Below are 7983 nucleotides of genomic sequence, written 5' to 3' on the forward strand. Positions count from 1 at the left end.
CTTTTTATGGACTATACAATAAACAATGTTATAAAACTGTTTTAAGTATTGTTGTATCAGAATGATAATTATAGATATTATTTTTCTGCTGTAAATGAAATTATGATGTAATTTTCTCTCATATACAGTACAAAAGCACATCCATGGAATACCACCGAAAATAAGCAGGCCTGTGTGCATTGCACTCACTTTGCATCACTGATATATATATCATAATGTCACATTGAGGACCTCTCCTCAAGCATGGAAAACACCATAGAGCATGAAGATAGTTCATTTTTATGGGCTTGAAGCAAAATAGAAAAGTCCCTCTGCAATCTCCATATAGAAGCAGAGTGCCTAATTTTCCTTGTATTATTTCAAAAAGGCACTTGGATTAAGATTTGATTAAAATGTTTCATCCTTCTGAAAATCTGTATAGTCTTGGAAATGTCCAAACTTCCATGGAATAATTGCAGTGGAAGTATAAGGAGGTTGCAATGCCAGCAAATATTGACTTTTGATGAATATTAATTTGGAGGATAGCTGGAGGACCAATAGTAACTAGATTAGCTGACCCGGTCTAAGGCACAATAGTATTAAGATTCAGCATTCAAAGTTATGGTTTTGCTTTCCTTCTGCTTTTTTTGCTAAGACCTCACTGACATAATGCATCTTGGCTGTGTGACCCTTACACATCCCTTATCTCAGCTTGCCCTGCTTCCAACTCCTGGTAAGAAGCAGACACAAAAAATAAGAGGACAATAGCTGTAGTCAGTGGGATGCTGGAGCCAGCTCCTACCAGCTCACTAGAATCATGCATTACATTCTCAAGAATTTTGTAAGCCAGTTGTTCAACATTTACCAGCATACCAATGTCCACAATCCAGGGTAGCATAGCAAATGAGAACATTGGAGTGAGAAGCATTTTTCTCCCTCTCTTAGCTTCTGAGATGGAGAGACTTAAAGGTCTTATCACTCAGAAGAAAGAGGGGTTTTTTTTCCCCAGGGCTGGGGCAACTGTCGGGAGAAGAGAAAGTGAGGGAGCCCTGCTTCAAGGTGAAAGAGTCCAACCTCTAGAAGAGAGTGGTGAAACACAAATCTAATAAATAAATAAACAGAAAAGAAGAGGAAGGTAGCACAACAGGAGAAGGAAGCTAGAGAGTAAAGTAGAAGACAGGCTGAACTTTGTAAGAACAAAGAAGAGCTGTATGGAGAGAAATCACAAGAACATATACAGAAATATAGGGTGGAGACATAAAATACTATAATGATCAAGGACTTTAAAGGTACAATGTAGATAGAAGGCATCTAGAAAATAAAGACTTGAAATAGAATAGTGACAATAATAGGAATAAGCCATCAATATTGCTACGACTAAGATAGTTTTTGAAAAAGTTGAAGACAATCTCATTTTACAATTTTCCTTTCATAAGATATCCTTCTTTCCCCAAGCAAGGATCTCCCCCAGCTTGGAAGAGAGATACAGAATCCAACCAACTCTTCTGATTTGCAGTATATCTTTAGTGAGTTTGAGTCAGTCTGGTTATTTGTGATTCAAAAAGAACTCATGATAGCAACTATAAGTCCGCCTTCCCCGGTTTTTCTTTATTTTACGTTTCAATGAGTTCATGACCCATGTTTGAGATTTAATATTGTCATCCATCCCTGCAATTTTGTGAATCTAACTGTAGAATTTCAAAAAGCAAGAGGCAGGAGGAAATTTGTGGTTGGAGGGTTGGTATTTGTACTCTGGAAATCTCAGTGAAAGGCAGGGCAGACATAGTCATGACTGTGACAAGAGCAGTGAAAGCTTAGTGGATGAGCTCCTTGGCTAGGCTAATGTTGGAAAAAAGGGAATTAGCAACAGTCAGGAACCTACCTGAATAGGCAAACTTTCACACTGGGGCATCTGGAACTATAGTTTCCCAATTTTGGGATATTTGAGTATCAGTTAAGATGATTTATAGGGAAAATTAAATTTGCTGCCAGGCAAGAAGAAGAAACTATAGCAGTGGTCACCGGCCTTTTCAGTTTGGCAACCTGGGGGGGGGAAGAGGGGCTGCTTCCATGCAGGTGGTAGGCGTGCACGCCTGCCACTCACACAAATGGAGCTTTGCACTGAGTGTGAGTGCCCAGTGCACAAAAAAGTGGAGCTGCACACATGCACACAGTCGCCCACTGCTTGCACAGTCTAGTCTCAAATGGGCCGTGGTCCACTAGTGGGCTATGGCCAGAGATTGGGGACCCCTGAACTTCAGGAAGGCATTAATTTATGGAAGATAGAACCAAGACTCCATGAATTAATTATAGCTAGCCTTCAGGGCAACTGTAAAAAATTGCAAGATCAATTAGGGGAAGCAAAAAGAGAAGCCCTAACTTCAACTACATCACTGCATCCAATTCTAAAGAGAAAGATTAAATCTCATAGCAAGTATTCTACCTACTTCATTATCCTAGCCTGATAATGATATGTTTGGAAACCAACCCACAAGCTCAGAGAATGAGCCTCCACCTTCATCCTACACCCAAGCTACAGATACTCTCAACTACGTGAAAAGGATTTTAAATTCAAAATAAAATTTATTTTTGTACTGTCTCTGATTGTCCTTTTGATCATTTACATGACTCACAAGTGACCAACACTAGAAAACCATGCTGCAAAAATCACTAATCCATTTCTTCTTCTGGTAATTAATGACCAGGCTAAACCAATTAACCTGCACAAATAATAGAAAACAAGGAAAATCCTTTACACAAATTTCCTTAAATCCACACATGAGTTACCCAAACGTAACCCATACATCAAAGAAAGAACCAAGGCTAACTGGCTGATGGATCAACCCCAGACAAGACTTCACCCAGCCAGCACCAGACCATTTTGTCTGGGGTGCTGTTTCTGGACTCTGCCCACTTTTTTTTTTAATTCCATTTATATCCCGCCCTTCTCCGAAGACTCAGGGCGGCTTACAAGCTTAGCAGTAGCCTTCATTCTATGTATATGCCTGCTTATTAGGGCTTTCACACACACACCCAAGCGGCATTATTACAAAGTCAGCTTAATTGCTCCCAACAATCTGGGTCCTCATTTTACCTACCTCGGAAGGATGGAAGGCTGAGTCAACCTTGAGCCTGGTGGGACGCGAACCTGCACTAATTGGCATTGATAGCATACTTTTGGCTCTGGAAGCAATCCAGGCAAGAAATAAATATATTTTCATGTATCCTCCCAACTTTGCAAAACCTCATTCTGGAAATTTATTAAGAAATGGGAAATATCTTTGCAGCTGAAGAAATGGTCAGGTCAGGTTTTGCCTCTGTTATTTATATTCACCTATGTATGTGGGTCTACTATCTAGGACAGTGTCCTCCACCTGGGAATGGCATGCTAGCCTAATAGCCTCATCTTAACGTTGTATAATTATATAATTAAATTAAAACAAGGCTCAAGAAGCACCCATGATTATTTTAAAAAGTTCAACTAAATCTAAAATCTTCCATCCCTTATTCAGGAGGGTCAAACTGCTGGCCTGCGGGCTGGATGTGTCATGAGAAAACCGTGCCCACCCCATTGCTGGTAATGGATAAAAAGCTCCAATACATTGCACAATGTTACGAGTTTGACACATCACGAGTTTGACACATCACGAGTTTGACACGTGTCTTACATTATAAATTCACCTTTTTGGAATCTTTTTGGACTTTGACACCTGACCTTTCACAGGTACTTTGCCAACAGGGAAAATAGAACATGTGGAATTACAACATAAAGAAGGTTCTGGTAAGGTAGGACATACACTTCCTCCACCTAAGATTTTCCTGGAGTCTGTGGCAACAGGCTGATATCCAAGGCAGTAATTTACCAGATTTTGAGGCTCGGAAACAACCCAAACCCTTTCCAGCACTTGTCAATTTTATTAAGGTTTCTTTAACAATTAATCTGTTTCTTGTCTGATCATTGGTCACTGAAGGAAGGAAAACCCTTTTAGATTCAGTTCTGAACTTCCAGAAGTCCATTCTGGGTCTGGGCAACAAAAATTAGCTGCCGAAGTGGTGCGAACCAGCTGAATCCCACCGCTGGGTGTGCTATCCTAAGAGTTTGGAATAAATCTAAAAGCAGTTCCTCTCATAAGATTCCTCTTTGGCTGTCATCCCAGGAACTTTTTTTCAGAAAAGAAATGACAGTGAGACAAAATTGGTGGCCTAGGGTGAAATATATTTCATTCAAGGTGAATCTAATCTCAAGATGAAAGAAAAATTGTGTCTGTCATTGGCTCACACACTTACAACCTAAAGATTTGATGTAGATAATAATAGCTATAGTTATAAATCTGCAAAACAAAATTTAAAACTGCGTTGTGTACTAATGATGAACATGCTATTGCTAAGATTTATAAAATGTGACTGAATCTGGGTTCCAGGAAGAGCAAACATGGCAAAGCAAATACTGGAGTGCATAAGACCAGACATGTTACTAGAAGGCAAAATCACAACACTGTGTTTCACTTATTTTGGCCATGTCATGCAGGAGAATTCACTGGAGAAAGCAATTATGTTTGGAAGAGGTAGCGGTAAAAGGAAACCAAACCTCCAAAGAACACAGTGGCTGGACACCATTAAAGCTGACACCAGCTAGAGCATAGAACAACTCAAAGAAATAGTGCAAGATTGAAAGATATGGAGAGACAGGGATCACAGACTTGCCAAGAGTCTCTAAGCCATTGGACTTGGTGAGTAAAGTAGAGATTAGGCCCCTTCCAAGTAAGTGAGTGATTATCTTAATTAAACATAGCTGGCTGCAGCCTGATTTAAGATGCAGTGCTGACCCATGTTTCTCTGTTGAAAACAATAATCTGATCTCATCCTTTGGTGTTTTGTTCCTATGTATTTTGCTCATGTAAAAACAAAACCTAAAACTCAGACTTTCTGACTGAATGACAAACCTGGCTTGACTCTTTGGATTGGAATAATAATAATAATAATAATAATAATAATAATAATAATAATAATAATAATAATAATAATAATAATAATAATAATAATAATAATAATAATAATAATAATAATAATAATAATAATAATAATAATAATATCATTGGAAGGGACTTTGGAGGTCTTCTAGTCCAACCCCCTGCTCAGGCAGAAAACCCTATATCATTTCAAACAAATGGTTATCCAGTCTCTTCTTAAAAACTTCCAGTGTTGGAGCATTCACAACTTCTGGATGCAAGTCTTCTGCATGTTCCTGTTGAGAGCAAAACTATCCAGGCATGTTCTCTTTCCAATAAACTGTGTTTTGATTTATATTCCTTTCCCTACCTGCTGTTTATCTACTTAGCTTTGAAACACCTAGAAACTCTGTGTGTGTGTGTGTGTGTGTGTGTGTGTGTGTGTGTGTGTGTGTGTATTTGAAATCTAAAACAGGACAAAGGGCTGGCTTCTCCCTGTGAGGGAGTAAAGTTGGAACTGCTACCTATGCTTTGAAAAAGCAGCTGCAATTAGGCAAAAAAACTTCCGTTGAAAGAAAAATCTTCATCAGAGTCCAGTCCAAGCTGCGAATAAACAAAATGGAGACTGCTTTAGAAAGAAGGTTGGAGTTTATTGAAGAGCAGAGCCAGACAGAAAGGTGGTTCTGGAAAAATTGACCACATGTAGTAGGGAGCGGGTTTTTATACCTTCTGGGGCTCTTGAGGTTGCTTCCTGTTTGAGGCTTTGTATTTCCTGTGTCACGTACTTTGACCTGAATCTGAGTGTGCCCTTTTGGTATTTGTGGGTTAATCCTATTATGTTTCCTGTCCTTAGAGTTTAGGTGGGGGTATGTAGATTTTAGGGGTCTTTGTCATCCTAATCTCATCAGTTTCTTCTAGCTTCCTGGCTCCAACCTTCCTGAATGGATTATTGAATTTGCATTTCTAAACGCTGGCCTCAGCCTAGGGGCTGGGGCTGATTTCTGGGGGCTGGTTTCTGTCTTTTTAAAGATCCTCTCCATTATTCCTTTAGGGAAATATATTCTACCTTTTTAATATTTCCTAAAATATTTCTTTCTCTGGATTCTTTCCACACTTCCCTTGAACTTCTCTTAGATAGTGAGATTTCCACTCATACATTTACTCACAGGCATCTAAGATGATGTTGCAGCTGCCTGTACTGAATCACACCTTGGTGTTTTCAAGTATGTTCTGACATTAAGTGGCAGCCTCTATTACTGATGTTAAGCCCCATCCCACCCAGTCTTTTGAGCTTACAAAAGCAAATCCTAAAACAGAGTGGGAAAAGAGGTGATGCAACAGGAAAAATAAAAGCAATCAGCCTACACGTGGGGAAGGGAGGTGATATCTGAAGATTGGCTGTTATTAGATGCAGACAAGATGTGTTTTGTTCAAATGCCAAACCCACAAGCTATGTTGAACATATCCTGGTGAGAGTCCTGCTTGGAGTTTTTCCTGGAGCTCAGAAGCAACTAGGAAAGGTGCAATCAGCTTGAAATGGTACCTCACCCAAATAGCGCAAGACAATTTGAAAAAAAAGGCAAAGGTTATATGTTATCTTAAAGATTTTGTGACTTTTGTTTGAACTAATAACAGAATTAGTATTCAGGTAGTCCCTGACTTATGACTGATCACTTATTGATTATTCAGAGATATGATAGACCTACCTGGAGGCTACATACAACCCAGAATTGAAGTTCCAATAGTCACACCACTGTAGTCACATGACTGAACTTTGGTGCTCAGCAGCCAGGCAGCATTTATGCATTTGCAGTTTCCCATAGTCATGCGATCACTTTATATGACAGTTTTGCAAAAAAAAAACCAGAATTTTTTCAGTTTTCAGTAAAATCACACTCATAGCAAACTGTTGGTTCACTTAGTAACTAGGGTATTCACTTATCAACAGTAACAGCTACTTTATAACTGCCACAGTTGCCTAACAACCACTGCAAAAAGGAAGATCATGTGACTGACCTGTTTTATGACCATCACAACTTTCAGTGGTGATGGGTAGTCTCTGTTATGGTCATAGGTTGAAGGCTATCTTTAGGGCACTGAGTATTAAAGACATTTATGTGTCAACATAAGCTGACAAAACAGAAATGTGGAGCTGACCGGAGCAGTAGCCAGTTGTTGAGGAAGGTATGTGCTGTAATACAGTATTTTGTACAGATCTGCTATGCTGTTGTATGTCCAGTCCTTGGAGAGTACCAAACCCACATAATTCCAAACCCTTCCCCCAAGAATGTGATGACTCCCTTGGACACTTCCTCAGATACCTCTCCAGATGTCAATTCAGAGGAGGCACATCAGGAGGACAGTTGGTCAATGGTTCCAAGCAGCCATCTGAGAGTGATTTGGCTGAAGCACAGCTGCAGCAGGACAGCCCTGAGGCTTCAGGTGGGGAAAGCACGTACTGCAGCCGGTCACTGATGAGGAAGAAGAACTGCCTTCTGCATCTGATCCAAGAACATGTAAGGCAGAGAAAAGGCAGGAGCAGTGAAGGTTAGTCCAATTATTTGTGAGGAGGCAGTCTCACCCCTCTTGATGGGCTGCACCAGAAGCTGGCTATTTAGCACAGCTGACAGATGGAGACTATGCTGGGAACAAAATATTCATTTCCTTGAACTTTGGATTGTGTCTGTTCAGCTATGGCCTTGCCTTTGCCCTGTGGACTTGCCTTTGTCTTGAAACTTGCCTTTGTCTTGGAAACTTGCCTTTTGCAGCTGTGTGCTTTCCCCACCTGAAGTTTCAGGGCTGTCCTGCTGCAGCTGTGCTTCAGCCAAATCACTCTCAGATTGCTGCTTGGAGCCATTAACCAAATCCCTCCTGGACTTGCCTATTCCTTGAGGACTAATGTTGGCTTCATTTGAGTAGCTTGTAGAACTCATTGGGGTTGAGCTGGTGTTTGCAGAGGAAATTGCTGGGGAATACCAATTCAGGCTTGGAAGCCTTAATAAAGACTCCTTATACCCGTGGTGTATGTCCATGCAGGAGTGGGACAGCACACAGC

Source organism: Vipera berus, assembly GCF_964194415.1.
Source record: "Vipera berus genome assembly, chromosome: 3".
Taxonomy (NCBI): domain Eukaryota; kingdom Metazoa; phylum Chordata; class Lepidosauria; order Squamata; family Viperidae; genus Vipera; species Vipera berus.